Source organism: Cupressus sempervirens, chromosome 7 (assembly GCF_028749045.1).
Source record: "Cupressus sempervirens isolate cs-2001-9-10 chromosome 7, ASM2874904v1, whole genome shotgun sequence".
NCBI lineage: Eukaryota > Viridiplantae > Streptophyta > Pinopsida > Cupressales > Cupressaceae > Cupressus > Cupressus sempervirens.
This window is the reverse complement of record NC_143124.1, coordinates 928024526-928043247: the sequence shown is the minus strand read 5'-3', so window position 1 is coordinate 928043247 and position 18722 is coordinate 928024526. Positions and strand designations below refer to the sequence as shown.

The 18722-nt window shown below is 38.3% G+C and overlaps 1 protein-coding gene across 4 annotated transcripts in view; it reads right to left on the bottom strand.

The window, feature by feature from the left end:
* Positions 1-18722, bottom strand: part of LOC149550602 (AMP deaminase-like) — a 216352-nt gene that overhangs the window by 174889 nt on the left and 22741 nt on the right. The gene's annotated exons all lie outside the window — the stretch shown is intronic.

Below are 18722 nucleotides of genomic sequence, written 5' to 3'. Positions count from 1 at the left end.
GGGTTTCAGGAGCTTGTAAAGCTTCAACTGCTATGTACAATCATCGGCAAGATCTTTCGATCACTCTATGCAATCGACAAACAATCTTTTGAAGCATCAAAATTTTGATAGAGATTTGCAATGGGTTTTTGACCTTTTCATCAGCATAAAAGCGCCTTGTGGTAAATTGGTGTCGTGACAGCTGTTAAAAGAAACAGGTAGAGAGATTATAATGACTGATTTTAATGGCAATACGATCCTCGTAGAATCCATAGGGAGTTTAAAAATTGTTCTTATTATAAACATAAAATGTTTGAGCAACAAGACTGTACAGTAGGTGAACAATCCTTAAAGATCTATGGGGAAGGAAGAGTTGAGAGACTGTACAAAGAAGGAATGAGCAAAGACCGTGTGAGACCCAGGGTTTGTAAGAACTAGAGTAACACCTTTGACATTATATTTATTGACATTGCACAGTGATAAAAGGATGAATGATGCCTGCTAGAAAAGTGAAACAAGACTGACAGAAACGGTTACAACAGTTACCACCTGAAATAAGAGTTGCACCTACCATGATGGAAAAAGGGAAGATTGCCATCAAGAATAGAAGTTGCAGTCAAAATGGATACAAGGCTACAAAGGGAAGAAAAATACAATCCAAGGTTCAGGCTCTCAAGAATGACCAAGAAAAGGTGATAGTTGATACAATTACATTTGAGGGTTAAAGGGGCACTAAATGTTGTACATGGTAGTAGGAGACAGTTCATGACAACCAAACCTAACACCCAGTGTGAGTAGAGTAGTTGAGGCCATGAAGCAGCCAGCAATTAAGGCTATGGAATAGATATAACCTCAGCATAATATCAGCAATGGCAAGTTATTAAGGATATATTCGATCAAAAGATATCCACCATTTAAATATCATCACACGGTATCAAGAGCAGTAGCCTCAGAATAGCAAGTCGCAAGATATTCACCAAGTACTCTCAGTAATGGCCTATTGAACGTCAAGTTGCAAGATATTCCCCAAGTACTCTAAGTAGTAGCCTCTTGAACATCAAGTTGCATGATATTCACTATATACTCTGAGTAATGGCCTCCTGAACATCAAGTTGCATGACATTCACCAAGTATTGAAAAAAATGTCCATAGGTTATGTACCCTCAATGATACTTGCCATGTGAACATTATATTCATGGTTTGTTTAAGGAAATTAATCCAGTGTGCAAGATATAAGCTATCATGATCTACTTAGACATCATAAGGTATCCATCATAATAGAAAATTAAGTTATTGTAAGATCGTCACCTTTCAATAACTTCTACAAATACAAGTGATAATCATTTGGAAGTCGTCACTTTCTCATGATGTATACAGGGCCCATATAGTCATGAAATAACTCATTAATAAAGTAATTCATTAGTACAATAATCAAATATCCTAAGACTCTTCTCAGTAATTACAACATACCAAGTTTACCTCTAAAGTGTTCCACCTTCGTTTTCGTAGGAGGTTTGGCGAGGACGATAAAGAACAATGAACTCCCTCTGAATCCAGTATTTCACAAATTTTGAGATATTTTGAAGTTTTTTAGAATACAAGTTTCTCTTAATCCAAGTTTGAATTATTGACTTCAGCGAAGCAAACTTGATGTTTGAGTTTGTTAGGACATTTTGTTGTAGTGTGAGCATAGTTGTTGCATCTATAACAATATATTTTAGAGTAGACTTTTTGTTTCTTGAACAACTTTTTACCATTTGAATCCTTGCCCTTTTTCTTTTTCAAATTAGTGGTGAGAATCTGAATGTCTTCATTTGTGAATTCCACATTGATTCCTCTAGATATTAGATTACACTCTTCTTGAATACAATCAACTTTTAGTCGATCAAATTTGGGGAGTTTAGAACAAGCACTTATTCCTTGTCTAAAGTTTTCTCATGAGATAGGGAGTCCATTTAAAGTTATCATAGTTATCTCTTTACTATCATAGATGTGACCAATTGTTGAGAGTTGGTTCCTTAATTCTATTATCCTCACAAATTAATAGGTGATGGTCTCTCCTTTATTCATTTTAATATTAAAGAGTTAATTTTTAAGAGTAAGAATCCTGCTAGTGTTGTTGATCTCAAACATGTTTTCCAGAGCTTTGAACATATCATATGCAGAGTCTAACTTTGTGGTAACAGATAGTAGATGATCTTTTACTTTGTCTACTAATGATTCCATTGCTTTGGTATTGTCCTCTTCCCATTGATTTTTCTGGTTATTCTCATTACATTTAGGAGGATTTTCTACAATTGCTTTCAACTCATGCTTTCTTAGTATTAGCATCATTCCCAATTTCCAAGCTTCAAAATTTGAAGCAACTTCAAGTCTGATTCCATTCACCATTTTGTAGGTACAAGATTTCCAATGGAATATATAGATATAAAATCTAATCTTGATTGTTTCTCAAGCCTGCTCTGATACCATGTTAAAATTTGATCATCGGATTTATATTTATTTTCTATAAATTGATATACTTTTGTCAATATAAATGTAATGCTCTTCATTACAAGTCTGATTGCAGATTTTAATTTCAATATATTTCACAAGGATAAAGTATGTTGATAAACTGAATATACTAAAATTGATGCAGACTGAATGCATATATTCACACAGTGGTAGACTGAATATGTTAATATGCTCCAGACTGAATACACATTAGAAGACTGTTGCTTATGTGATCGCCAGTGTATCCTTCACATAGGTTTCAAGGCACACAACCTTTCACCATTAGACTCTTTGAAAAAGTGCAAGTTTTTATCATCTGTGCCCTTTGAAAAGGGCAAAACCTTTCACAATCAGATCTCCACTTCTCATTTAAATCAGATCTGTACTTTTGATTCCTCCTAACTCATTATAGAACAAACACTTATTTCCTTTTTGTTTCTGCCATCCTTTTTGGATGTCCATTTCAAACGAACCTTTGCCCCTTTTATATCTTCCTATATGAAGATAAGATAAGATAAATTTATTAATGTCCAACAGAAGACCACAAAAGGGTCTAAAGGACTGAAAGGTTACAACCAAGAGGACAGCAACAGAAGGAGCACCAAATGGTGTCCTAAAAAGAGCCATCAAAATACAAGAAAGAAAGCAAAAGGAAAGAAGACCAAAGAGGCGACGACTAGGGGTCCTTCCTCAATGGAAAGAAGTCCGGGACCAAAGGGCATAGGCTACAGTGGATGAGGGCCCTAGCCTATCTCTAAGAACTACTGGAGGAGTGACATTGTCAAGCGTATCCGTGACGGGATCTGACAAACCTGGAGTGGCAGGTGGTAGGAGTATCAAGCGGCTGCTTCGTAACCCCAAGTGGGGAACAAGGACATGAAGAAGGACATGATAAGCTGATCAAAAGCCTGATGTTGTGGGAAAAGGAGGCTGCAAAGTGTGGTCACAGAGCTCGGACGCCTCATAGAGGTAAAGCGCAAGACAACGCTCATCAATGTAGGTAACAAAAGTGTAGAGGGGCCAACACTCTCTAAATAAGCAATAGAATCTCTCTCTGATCTCATAGTAAACGGGGCATTGGAAAACAAAGTGGGTCTCTGTTTCTGCCTCACCCAAAGTGCAAAGATGACAAGTCCGGTCATCCCTATCAAGATGGTGATTTGTCTAAATCCAAAGTCTATGAAATCCAACACGAAAGGAACTTAGGGAGATGCACAGGGCGTGGCTCCAACAGCGAAACAAATGACTTGGGTGAGAGATAACACCATCCTAGACATCAAGAAAGTGCTCAACATAGAAAGGTTATCTGTGGACGTAACCCACCAGGTAGGTTGCACCAAGTCATCTGAATATACCATCTGTAGATGTCAAGTCTAACATGCCCGTTCAACTCCTGCCCAGTGGGAAGGAGATGAGTGGGAGCATCCAGTGAAAACTGGAAGGGGGGAGATGGTCAATCTCGATCCTGATTGAATGCAACAAAGTCGCTTGAGCGTACCAACAGTCAGCTCTGCTGGCAGTGTCAGAGTCAGCGACAACGATACAAGAGCAATAAGCTAGGTAGGAATAGCAGTGACAACTATCCACAAAGTCAACAAACCCACGAAGGCAGTGAAGAAACTAGATCAAATCAAAGATGGTCCTAAGCCTAAAGGGGTGGACCGATGACATTTGATAATATGCCAAAGAAAAAGCATCTGCACACACTCGATCAAAGCCCAATCTGAGTCCAAAAGGAGGGACAACTTAGTAGGTCTCACTAAAGAGTCCAGAAGGGACAACTTAGAGGAAGTATCCTGAAAATGGCAACTAAAACATTGTCTCCCAATCATGGCAAGGGAGCCAAGCCCTTTGCTAACCCTTGACTAAATCGCAGATCTCAAACTGGAACGAGGCCCAGAAATCTTGACCCTGAGATAAGTATAGGAGGAAGCACTCTCAATCTCCTAACCCTAAAAGTAAAAATGGAGATGCAAGTTCTTCAAACAATTGAAGACCATGACCCGAGTCTTACTTAGGTTCACAACTAGCTGATGCCGATCACAAGAGAAGCAAGGTTGTTAAGAAGTCTCTGAAGGCCCTCAAGAGAGGAGGCCATAAGAACCACACCATCAACGAAGAAGAGGATGGCGATCAAAACCTGGTGCAAGTAGCAGCCATCACCAGGGAGTGAGGAATCCCTAAGGAACTCCTCTAACTCATTGATATAGATACCAAATAACATGGGTGAGACAGGACAGCCCTTCATCGTGTCTACCTTTTGGCAAGAGTCACAACTCTTCATCATGCGTTTTGCCAACGCGTCTTCTTTGTGTTGAAGGATTTGTTTCAATTCCAATAGCCATTCTAACATATGTACATATGATGTTATCTTCTTCTGACAATGAGAACCCTCTGCAACTCTGAAAATAGCCCTTAGGTTGATGGGTTGCACAACTTGTTTCAATTCCAATAGGTATTCTAACATACATGCATATGATGTTGCATTCTTTATTCTAAAAATGAGAACCCGCGTGCAATTCTAGAAATAACCCTCAGGCTAGTGGGTTGCACAACTCTGATAGCACTGTAATATCCATGACAATTTGGCAATGAAATACAACAAATACTCCAAGTAATTTGAACAGTCAACTTACTTATTTTAATTCCAGTTGTAACATGAGTACAATCTTGATGACAACTACAGATGAAAGATAGAATTGTCTAATCAAATATATTCAAACTCCATGGACAATCCAACAATTATACACCTAACCTTTGTCTAAAGTTGTTATAGGTCATGCACTTGTTGATTGATCCACATTGGATTCACAGAAGAAGCTCCTCAATGATTGGATATCTCACTGTGGATTTGGACTGAAGGGACGTCTAGTTGATGTTATCCCACATGGCACACTGATCTATTGCTGTTAACAATCCAACCTAATTGGTTGTATGCAACATCAGGATGTTTTCTATCTATGAGGATCATTGTCAATGCAACCACAGTATATGGATACGACTGTTATGGCCTAGTCTGGATGCTTGCAGTGTTTGCTTGCAAAATTCAGCCACCAGTGAAATATATCTGCCTCCTTGACTCACATCCTATCGATACATGATACATCTGTGGCAGTTGATGCAAATACCAAATTGCTTCTTAGAGATTGTTGCATAATGATTGCTCCAACTTATTGGTCTTATGTGAGTTCAATTTTTAATTCAAATTGTAGAGATCGTTATCGTGAACATTCCAGGTTTGTGTGGTTCTACTGCACAACCATCCAACAAACACTTCAATCTGTCTTTGCAACAATATTGAAGGGGAAATTACTTGGGCCGATCACTCCAAAATGGTGATATCCTTTTCAAAGATCGCATTGATGGGAATTGCTAATTTTTATAGTCGCCTCTAATTATTCTAATCACCCCACTCCACTCAACAATCCATAGAGATGAATCACTCAACAGTTAGGCTATTGACCGATCCTTTGGCAACTTCTAGCAATAGGTATTTCATTAGGAACAACAAGCATCAGTGATGCACAGGAAAGAGATCATCACATTTGAGGTTACTGTCGATGTTTTTTTAACTCTCTACCCATTATCCGCACAAGAACAGATCGTCGAAAAAGTTAAACTAAGAATTTACTATATGGCGATTGCCCAGATTTCATAACATCTAGAATATAAAATGAGGACATGTGCTCAAATTAATGATCAATGTTTATCTTTCTGATTGTATGCCAATGGAGAATCAGCAATCTTCAAAGATACACTTAAATTAGACTGCAAATTCCTCTTCTTCAAAAGAGCTCATGAATTTAGTTACTTGGCAGACTAGGTTGGAACTATGAACACCCCTCAGCTAGCAAGCCTACGGTGAATAGATGATAATTCACAAATCCTCCCCCCTTTCATGCTTCCCATCAATCTCCTTTTATACTTTAATTTAAGCAGCTTTCCCTCCGACTAATTTGAATTCCATTGGGCCCTTAATATTACGAAGTAATTGGTAAAATACTTGCTTGATATTAACAAACACCGAAAGGTCAATCTATACAAAAGAATGAGACGATGTTTCCTTGGGAAACGATCATAAAGAATAGAAACATTCTATTCTAGAGAAAGCAAAAAATAAAAGCAAACTAAAGCTTAAGATATTTACAATAGATAACCATTAACTAATAATAGACGACTTATCTATTATTGTAATACCTTCCCTTAATGGTTAATCTATCTAACACACCAAGTTGTCCTCTGAATTTGACAAACTTATCAGGACAAAGAGGCTTGGTGAGAATCTCTGCAGTCTGATCTGTGGTAGGAACATACTGCAAACCTATAGTCCCATCTTCAACCAGCTGTCATATGTAATGACAGTGAACATCCACATGCTTGGTTCATTCATGGAAGATTGGATTTCGTGCTAACTTGATAATGCCTTCGTTATCAACAAACAGAGTAGTCGGTCCTGCTGGTGACATCTACATATCCCCAAGCATCCAACGAAGCCAAACAACTTCACATACTGCCTTAACAGTCCCTCTGTATTCAGCCTCTGTAGAAGAGAGAGAAATTGCCTGCTGCTTCTTGCTGGTCCATGTGACTGCACTGGATCCCAAACTGAACACATATCCAGATGTTGACTTTTTATCATCAACAGAGCCTGCCCAATCTGAATACGTGAACCCGCTGAGTTTAGGATTCGAACTTCGAGAGTACAAAAGTCCATAATCTGAAGTGTCCTTCACATAATGAAACACACGCTTTGCTGCCATCCAATGATCAGCCTTAGGAGCTGTCATAAAGCATGAAATATAGCTGACTGCAAAGCTGATATCAGGCCTAGTAGCAGAGAGGTAGATGAGGCTGCCTACTAGTTGCTTGTATGTCGTATCATCAACGGAAGGAGAATCAGACTATGCTAATAACTTGAGACCTTTCTCCATAGGTGTAGATGCAAGTTTGCAATCCTGTATTCAGAATTTGTCTAACAAGTCCTTGGCATATTTGGATTGAGAGATGAATATACCAAAAGACTATTGCCAAACTTCAACACCTAGACAATAATGCATGAGCCCAAGGTCAGTCATATCATAAGACTGGCATAAATTCTGTTTGATTCCCTGAATCAAAGATGTCGAACTGCAAGTGATGATCAGATCATCCACATAGATAACCAAAAGGATGATGTCACTGTCAGTAGTCTTGATGTACAAATTTGAGTCTGAAGAAATCCTCTTGAAGCCTTGATCACTAAGGTACTTATCAATCTTGATGTACCATGCTCGAGGGGCCTGCTTCAAGCCATAGAGAGCTTTTACCAATCAGAGAACCTGATGGGCTTTACCAACAACCTTGAAACCAGGAGGTTGCGTCATGTAGACCTCTTCATGGAGATCACCATTCAGGAAAGCACTCTTTACGTCCATTTGATGGACCTTCCAACCAAATTGTGCTACCATGGCAAGGACTAATCTAATGGTGCTCATCTTTGCAGTAGGAACAAACGTCTCCTCATAATCAATGCCTTGATGCTGAGAAAAGCCCTTCACCACTAAACGAGCTTTGTACTTGTCCAAAGTACCATCTGATTTGTATTTGATTTTGTAAATCCATTTACAGCCAATGGGTTTCTTCCCTGGTGGAAGATCAGAAAGAACCCAAGTGTTGTTCTTCAGCAGGCTCTAGTGTTCAGATGTCATGGCCTGTTCCCACTCTGGAATTCCTTTAGCCTTGGAATATGTTTGAGATTCAAACACACTGTGAATGTTGGCCATAAGAGCAAAGTTAATAGTATCTATAGTTTTGCTCTTTTTCCAAGCAATTCTCCCATCAATGAGCTCATCGTCACGACAATCGGCAAGTGTCTTAGCCCATCACTTAGGCCGGATAGGAGAACGGCCAACAATAGTACTAGGAGATGTTGGATCCTCATCAGAAGAAGCTAGATCAAACTCAGGTAAAGCATCTACAAAGCGAGGTGAACATGTAGGAGAAGCCGGAGGAATCTATACTGGTATCACTACAATAATTGGAGCTACAGGAGCTACTGGAGCCCTCCCATCAAGTGGACCTAATGGAAGTCAAACTCCCAAATCATGAGCCATCATAGGCTGGTCTTTGGATTAGGAACAAAAGAAACAGACATGAATGGTTCTCGCTGCTCATCAAAGACTTACATCACGACTATAGATGAGACGAGATGTCTCAACATCAATCAAGCGGTAGGCTTTGTGAAGATTGCTATATCCAGCAAGCATCAGTTCCTAACTCTTGGCATCCAACTTGGTGCGTGAAGCATTAGGGACACAAACAAAAGCAAGAGAGCCAAAAAGCTTTAGGAGACTGATTCTAGGCTTGCGACTTGACCAGGCCTCTTCCGGAGTTTTACCTTTGACCACCACTGTGGGTGACCAGTTCAATAGAGAAACTGCAGTGTTAACTGCTTGTGCCCAAAACTGCTTTGGAACATGTCTGTGTCGGTGATTGTTTTGTTCAGACGTTCAACTACTCTGTTCTATTGTGGGGTGTGGGGTGTGGTTAACTGGCATTTGATGCCATGTGTATCCAAGAAGCTGGAGAAAACATTAGAACAAAATCCCCCCCCCCCATTGTCTGATCTAAGAGTAATAATAGATTTCCCAGACTCTTTTTCAACTAAGGGTTTAAACTTCTAAAATACAGTAAATGCATCTGATTTCTTTTTAAGAAAATACACCCACATTTTTCTACCGAAATCATCAACAAACAACAAAAAATACCTGGACCCAAGAACAGAAGGAGTGGTCATGGGGTCGCAAATATCAGCATGAACAAGCTGAAGTACCTAAGAAGCTCGCCAAGAATCGCCACTTGTGAAAAGTGTGCGATGTTGCTTTCCAACCTGGCATGCATCACAAACTCTAAGCTGTTGAGTCTGAATCTCTGGCAATCCAAGAACAAGCTCATCCTGAGCAAGCGGTGAGATATAATGCACATTTAAGTGCCCATATCACTAATGCCAAAGTGTGTTGACAGAAGATCGCCGAGCAGCCATAGCTAAGTCCTGAGAATCACCAGAATCAGAAAGTCTGAAAAGATCATGATCCTCAAGGCCCACTACAACAGTAGACTTAGTCGCCCGGTCAATGATGGTGCACTGATGTGAACTGAAGGTGACTGCCAAGTGGAGAGAATGTCGTAGCAGCTGACTAACTAAGAGTAGATTTAGTTCCATCCTTAGAACATAGAACACATCAAGGAATATGAGGTTCCTCCCAAGAGACTGAATCTGAATGTTGCCTTTACCGACAATTGTGTACTCTTCTCTGCCACCAAAAATAACAAAGTCTGAATAAGGCTAGTAGTCAATAAACCAGTCTCTACGGTGAGTGAAATGACGAGAGGCACCTGAATCAATGTACCAGGTAGATGACTTCACATAATCTGCAAGTCTTTTAGCCATGAAGGCGTAAAAGGCGGATTTCGCCTGCTTAGTGTGCTCTGCACTGTCCGCTTTGGGCTGCGAACCTAATTGCTTAGACAATGCAGCTAAGCGTTTTCGACATTCAACCTTTATGTATCCAAACTTGTGGCAGTAGTTATTGAATGTTCTTCTTTCTGGAACCATCTGATGCTGGAGCAAAAGACTTTTGCTAAGATGGGTGCTGAAACTTTCCCTTATCCTTCTGAAAGGATTTCACAGCAAAGGCTTGCTCAGTGGAGGTGGTAAACTCCAAAAAATGGCAATTTAGGGCACAAAGATGGGTAAAAAACGGATGTCCAAATACCACGAAATGGTGTTGATCAGAATCACGATTTCCTAACAAAAACGAGAGTTGAATATTTGTTTTTATGCCACGATTTGCAAGAGAAAACAAACCCCAATCGGTTGTAGGCACAAGTTGCAGAGAAATCGGAAATGGACGTCTTGAGTTTGCAAATACGAGCAAAGACAAGCCGAGGTAGGGTTTGCAGAAAACGCAAGCAGAGAAAACGTGGGTTGCAGACTTGTTGCAGTCGGGAGGCAAGGATAAAATAGCGATTTGGAGCTCCAAATCTTTCAGACGCGATTTGCAGACGAATCCAACCACAAAACAAGTTGAAACTAGTCACAAATCTAGCGGCCTAAAAAAATATGAGTTGCAAGCGATTCGACCACAATTTCCACGCGATTTGCAAACCCTAGTTCGGGAATTTCTCTAGGTAGAAAACCCTAGGCGGGTTTTTAGAAAAATTAACTGAAATAATTTTGGAAAAATTTAAACAAATAATTTCAAGAAGAAATTATAATTTTTTTCCAAAAAAAATTTAAGTATTTAGCTTTGATACCATATTACGAAGTAATTGATAAAATACTTCCTTGATATTAACAGAGACCGAAAGGTCAATATATACAAAAGAATGAGACAATGTTTCCTTAGGAAACGATCGTAAAGAATAGAAACATTCTATTCTAGAGAAAGCAAACCAAAGCTTAAGATATTTACAATAGATAACCATTATCTAATAATAGACAACTTATCTATTATTGTAATACTTAAGGAGGGAAAACAGAAAGAATTGCCCCATATAATAATATTTTAATTCATTGGCCACTATAATTTGATTAATTAGTATTATTCTTATCAAAAGTTTGCAAAGAAAGAATATTAATTAATTATTAATGTCCTTGTCAACTTGAAGAAGCTCTATAAACTATCTACTAAACTTTAGTGTATGCAAAATAATTTTCCAAGGATTTATCTAGTCACCAAGCAATTGGGATGGATGCAGGTGTGGAGAATAACCATTCAAACAGATCTGAGGAAAATGAACAACAATACAGCAATAAAGCATTTGAATGGTCACAAAGAGATGTCTGTGCCAATATGAAGACCAAGTGCATACCTATAGAAATTTCTCAGTGAAACAAAGGAATTTGAGATGCTCATGGATTCTTCAAAAGTAAACCTTAATAAATCTTAATCTAAGAGCCTCACACTTCATTTATCACGCCCTTGTCAACTATAAAGAGATGTTATAGAGCTCCTTAAACTATATGCTAAACTTTTTTAATATATGCAAGATAATTTTCCAAGGGTTTATCTGGTCACAAAGCAATTGGGATGCAGCTATTGGGAAAGAAGCTTTGAAACAGGTCTGAGCAAAATGAGGGATAATACAGCAATAAAGCATTTGAATAGTCACAAAGAGATGTCTTTGCCAATATAAAGACCTGGTGAATACCTGTAGCAATTTCTAGTGAAACGAAGGAATTTGAGATGCTCGTGGATTCTTCAAAAGTAAACCTTCCTAAATCTTAATCTAAGAGCATCACTCTTCATTTATCACATGTGTATTCCAAATAATAGAGAAACTACCATTTCTAAAGTGTATAGATAGCGTGTAAAATGGGATGCTCTAGAATGGTGAGGTCCCAATCGTAGCTGAATGGTAATCAAACATGCAATGCTCCTACTATTTTTTTGTAGTTGATGAATAAGGTATAAAAAGTCTAATAAGCCAATCATAGATTCTTATGTCACTTTTAACTTGTACGATATATTGGTGTTTAGCAAGACTGTGATGGACATTTGGTGGATTTGAGACAGATTTTGTAAATTTTGAGTAGTAATAACCAGCTAGTGAATTTGAAGAAATGAATGTTTTGCACCACAATCACTTGCATATTCAGACATGTGGCTTAAGATGGAGAAGTGGGAATTAAAGTAGTAAAAGTAGAAGATAATTTAAAGGGATCCAAACCTTCCCATGTGATCCAGAAAAGTATTTTTGTTCAGGCAGCTCAACATTTGAGAAATTTCATCTAATTATTTTAGGTGATAGGCAGCACTTTTACTTTCCATAACACCAAAAGATAAGTGCTTTACTTGAGGCAGAAATCAGAAAAAGAATTTGTTGAGCCAAAGCAAAAGATTGGCAATACACCAACATGGCACTACCTAATTTGTTGGTACAATCTGAGGTAGAAATGATTACAATCTATTATGCTATGGGAGTTGTTATATCGCAGGTAAGTTAGCTTGCACAGTATCAATGAGAGCTTGTCCATGCAACAATTTTGGATCATTCTATAAGTGATACAGAATTATGTGCTCTTAAACAAACAATCAAGCAATGGAAATAATATATAGTAGGAAAAGACATGTTAGTGAAACCCACAATTTACAAAGTGCTCAAATGGACAAGATTTGACCTTATGACTGATTAAATCTCAAAATGCCTTTCCAAAATGGTAACCATCTTCACTCTCTAGCTTGTATCTGACATATAATTACAATCCACAGAAAGATAATAAATTGTTAATAACTCCGGTCATTTACAGTTTAGTAATCTATTCACACAAGAGGAAAACTAGGGGTTGACAATGCACTATGCTCTTCCCTTATAAGCCACAACACTACAAGTACAACAAAGCCAACACAGAGTACAAATGAGATAGCACCAATCTCTTCAAGGGTGATGAGAAATTATGGTTGTAACAAGCTCTGCATTATGGCGTCAAACCATTTGCAAAATCCAATATGTTTCCTATTGTTCAAATTGTTACAAACGTAAATGGCAGAATACTTGTCTATATAATCAAAGATAAAAAGATCTATATATACAAAGAGGAGAGTCGAATAGAACAGAAACATTCTATTCTAAACTACACCTAAATATAGAAACATTCTAATATTTACAAAGATACAATAAGATACAATAGTGAGCATTAAAAAAAAACATAAATATTATTCTAATACCCCCCCTTAATGCTCAATCTATTTACTACACAAATAGATCCCCTGAATTTAACAAACTTGTCAGGACCAAGGGGTTTTGTGAAAATATCTGTTGATTGCTCTGAGGTAGGGCCATAGAGTAACTGAATAGATCCATCTTCTACTAATTGTCGGATGTAATGGCAATGAAGCTCTATGTGTTTGGTTTCTTCATGAAACACTAGGTTCTTGGCAAGTTTGAGTACTCCCTGATTGTTTGAAAACAAAGAAGTCAGACCTACTTGAGGAATATGCATATCTGCAAGCATCTAACGGAGCCAAACTGTTTCACAAGCTACCTTGACAGCTCCTCTATATTATGCTTCTGTAGAGAAGAATGCCCGTGCCTGTTGCTTCTTACTGGTCCAGGTAACTATTGCAGATCCAATATTGAACACATAGCCAGAAGTAGATTTCCTGTCATCAACTGAGTCAGCCCAATCAAAATCAGTGAATCCACTGAGCAGAGGAGTAGCACTCCTTGTGTAAAGAAGACCATAATCTGAAGTACCATGTACATAGCGCAGCACACGTTTTGTTGCAATCCAATGATCAGTCTTGGGGTTTGTCATGAATCGTGAAATGTAGCTGACTGCAAAACTGAGATCAGGTCTAGTAGTAGTAAGGTAGATGAGACTACCTACTAGTTACCTCAAGAGTTTCACCTACAACAGGAGAATCAAATTGTGTAGACAATTTTAGACCAGTATCCATAGGAGTGGAGTCAGGTTTGCAATCCTGCATTTGAAACCTGTCAAGCAAATTTCTAGCATACTTGTACTGAGACAAAAAAATATTGTTGCCAGTCTGCCAAACCTCAATACCTAAACAATAATGAAGCAATCCAAAATCTGTCATATCAAAAGTTCTGCACAGATCCTGTTTGATTTCTGAAATCAAATATTCTGAACTCCCAGTAATGATCAAATCATCCACATAGACAACAAGGAAAAGAATATCATAACCAGAGTGTTTAATATACAAATTACTGTCTGACGAGCTACGCTGAAATCCCTGAGCAACCAAGTACTAATCAATCTTTATGTACCAAGCCCGAGGGACCTGTTTAAGACCATAGAGGGCCTTCTGGAGTCTACATACTTTTGGTTCTAAACCAGCAACCTTGAAACCTGGGGGCTGCGTCATGTAGACTTCTTCCTGTAATTCACCATTGAGAAAAGCACTCTTCACATCCCTCTGATGAACTTTCCAACCATACTGAGCTGCAATGGCAAGAAGAAGGCGAATAGTGCTCATCTTGGCTGTCAGGGCAAAGGTCTCCTCATAGTCAATGCCTTCACGCTGGGTGAATCCTTGAGCAACAAGTCTGGCTTTATATTTGTCCAAGGTACCATCTACATGATACTAGACCTTATAGACCCATTTATAGCTAATGGGTTTCTTCCTAGGAGGGAGATCTAAAAGAACCCAGGTGTGGTTCTTTTGAAGACTCTGAAGCTCAGCATCCATTGCCTCTTCCCAATCTAGAATTCCTTTGGCCTCTGCATATGTCTAGGGCTCAAGGATACTGTGGATGATGGTCATAAGAGCAACATTAATTGTGTTGTGCTGAATGCTATTATTTTTGGAGGTTCTACCCTCAATGAGTTCATCAGGACAAAGATCACTAATCATTTGAGCCCACCATTTTGGCCGAAAAGTAGAGGAGCCAATATCAGATGCTGTCGGAATAGCTGGATGAGAAGCAGGAGAAGGAGCTATATTATCTGGATGTGGCTGAGGTGGTGTATCAGTAGCATCAGATGACTCATAAAATAGAAGGACCCAAGTCAGAGATTGTTGAAGACTGAATCTCGAAATGCGGTGAGGAGGCAGAGAGTTGAAATGGTCTGAGTTCCTCATCAAACACAACATCACGACTGAAGATTAAACGATTAATATTTACATCAATCAGTCTGTAGGCTTTATGTGTGTGACTGTATCCTGTAAACATGAGTTTCTAGCTTTTGGAATCTAACTTGGTGCGTTTGTCATCAGGAATCCATACATATGCTAGAGAGCCAATAACTTTCAAATGGTTGATCCTAGGTTTGCGACTAGACCAGACTTCCTCAGGAGTCTTATGTTTAACTGTAAGGGTGGGTGACCAATTAAGAAGGTAGACAGTTGTGGATACTGCTTCTGCCCAATATTTTCTGGGAACATTTCTATGTTCTAGCATAGCCCTAGCCATTTCTGTGATGGTACGGTTTCGACGCTCTACAACACCATTTTGCTAAAGGGGTGTGAGGTGTGGTGAACTGACGTCTAATGCCATGAGTAGTACAGAAGGCAGAGAAAGCAGAAGAACAGAATCCCCCCCCCCCCTTATCAGTCCTAAGAGTACGGATGGGGAAACAAGACTTTTTTTCTACTAGGGATTTAAATTGCTGAAATACAGGAAAAGCATATGATTTTTGCTTAAGAAAATATACCAACATTTTGCAACTAAAATCATCCACAAAGAGTAAGAAGTACCTGTTCCCAGTAACAGAAGGAGTATTCATAGGAACGCATACATCAGCGTGGACCAGCTAGAGTACTTTAGATGCCTGCCATGATTCACCATCCTTAAATGGTGTCCTATGTTGCTTCCCTGCTTGGCAAGCTCCACAAACACGATGGTTCTGGGTCTGGATATCAGGTAGGTCATGGACTAAATCATCCTGAAAAAGTTGTGCTAGATATTGAATGTTCAGGTGACCATATCGCTGATGCCAAAGGCTGCTGAGAGCGGATGATTTGGCGATGAAGGCATACACAAGGGAATTGCCTAAATCTACAAGCCTATAAATACCATGATCCTCAAGACCGACAGCAAGTGTAGTGCAAAAAGCATGATCAATAATTGAACACTTATTTCCACTAAAAACGACATCCAACTGAGGGGAGTGCTTCATAATCTGACTAACAAACAAAAGATTATGTTTCATGCCAAGAACATAACATACATTGAGGAACATGAGTCTTCTTCCTCCGGACTAAATCTAAACATGGCCCTTGCCGACAATATTGTATTCTTCGCTGCCTCCAAAGATTACTGAGTCAGAATAGGGAGTGAATTCAACAAACCAATCACGCCTGTGAGTGAAATGTCAGGAGGCACCAGAATTTATGTACCACACAGAAGATTTCATGATCTGCATGTATATTGGCCATAAAGGCATGGTAGATAGATTCTTTCTACACTGAGTGTTGGGCAGCATTGGCTTTCTTTTTAATGGAGTCTGACTTATGATGCTACTAATACAAATGCTCATAATATGTGAATATCTCAAATGGCACAAACTTCGAGGTGAGAAAATGAAAGACCCAGAAAAATTGGAGAAGTACCCAGAAGAGAGCTTGAAAAACCCAAAAATAATATGATGTCGGAATCCAAATCCATTGGCTCGAAAATCGAGGCACCTAGAAAAATTTGACAACCACCCATTTGAGATCTCGAAAACCCACCAAGAATCTGTAATTAGAAAAAAAAAATCTGAGCCCAAAAATTAGGGTTTCGAAAAAACAGCCCTGGCTGAAAAAAGCTTGAAAAAAAAACTCAGATTTCTTCGTAATAATGGCGGATTTGTTAAACAAAACATTGTTGGCTTCCACCAATGAAGTCGTTTTTGGATTGTAAAGTAAAAAAACGGCTCTATTTGTGCAAGAAAGACACCAAAACTGCACTCAGAAAAAACTATGCCCAGATTTTTTTTAAAATTCGAAAAAAAACAGACCCAATGAATTTCGAAAATTTCAGTCACGAAATTATAAGGGTTTTTGAAGAATTCCTTATAATGGCTCTGATACCATGTTACAAACATAAATGGCAGAATACTTGTCTATATAATCAGAGATCAAAAGATCTATATATACAAAAGAGAGAGTCGAATAGAATCGAAACATTCTATTCTAGACTACACCTAAATATTAGAAACATTCTAATATTTACAGAGATACAATAAGATACAATAGTGAGCATTAAAAAGAAACATAAATATTATTCTAATACAAATTGCAAAACCTTGATTAAGTCATTCAAGTGCCACTTATGAAAAAATGATTTCTAATGGCGTTGATCACGATCTCTGAAGGAAATATTGCATTTTAATTCTCATTAGTGGGCACTTACACATTCAAATGAGAATCGGCATCCATACATTGATTCATATTAAGATACGCATACAGAAGACTTATGTCTTCTATGCTAGATGATGAAAGCCTTTTGTTGCCTTCTGTTGAAGACATTGAACCTAAACCCAAGAAGAGTTGGAGAATGTTGTTGTTTCACATAAGAAAATGAGAACAAAGGAGAAGATGGTAGGAAAATTAATTAAGTGGGATTGAAAGTGCGATTCCCAGGAATACCCCAAGTGGTGTTTGAACAAGAAAACTCACAAAATAATTGCATCACCTCTAAAGTACTTAACTTGTTGATGACCAAAGCCTCCTAATTGGAGAGGTATAAATGGAAATGGATCATGAGTCTTACTTAAGTTCAACTGATCTATTTATGTTCATGCACTGACTAATTAAATTTAGCGGGTCTCAAAGCCTCCTGATTGGGTAGGTTGATAAAAAAAATTAAACATGAAAATAAGGAAAGTTTAGCTAATTAAGCCACTAACATCAATTCACTAGCCAAATTGACAAGTGTGCAACTTGAAGACACTCTTGGTAACCTTATGAAACAATTGAGTAGATAAACCAGTTTGACAAAAGACACTGAGATATTTAACAGATGTTGAGAGGTTTGAGGGTGACCTGAACAACCAAAGGTTAGAGGAACAACTGAAAAAGTGCATACCCGATAGGTTCGGCAACAGCAAAATAATCGAATAGACTTGTCGTCTTCTCAAAGTACAGAACAAGGCATCCTGACAGTCTCAGAAGAAGCTGAAACCATGCTAATACAACAAATTAATAGACTTGTACAGGTTGGAGGAAGCCAGAAACTCTAGATATTTTATTTTAAGTCCTATATCATTTGGAGTCTAGTTTGATGCATGTGTTGAAGTTCTGTTTCTGTGTGCTGCTTGTGGGTCTAATAGTTCTTGGTTGAAAATTTTTTAACATGTCACTTGTAAGTGTAGAGTAGAAGAGAAGTTGGAGCAAGTCCAAAACATAAGAAGCTAGAAGAACACTGTTGATATGTCATTAGCGTTCTTGGAGGCCTTAAGAAGATCAATTGAATGGTGAAGTTGCAATAAATTGAGGCTAGTAAATGTTATTTCCAGACCCATCTGCTTTTTTTCTTCATTGATTCTCTCCTAGTTAATCCCTTGTGCTATTTGCTTTCTGTGTGTTTTGATTCAAGTTGGTTATTTAATGTTTAAAACCATATAAAATCGATTACAGCACTAAAGTAAGCACATTTCTAAGGCAACCTATTGTTTTTAATTTTCAAAGAAAACTTGTAGAAAAAGAAGACACAATGAGCTAAAATGAATTTATACATGATTCATATTGGTGAATTACCTATAGATCCATGCTAGTTACAGATTAATTTCTATTTCCAAGAAAGGTGTTTTATGGTAG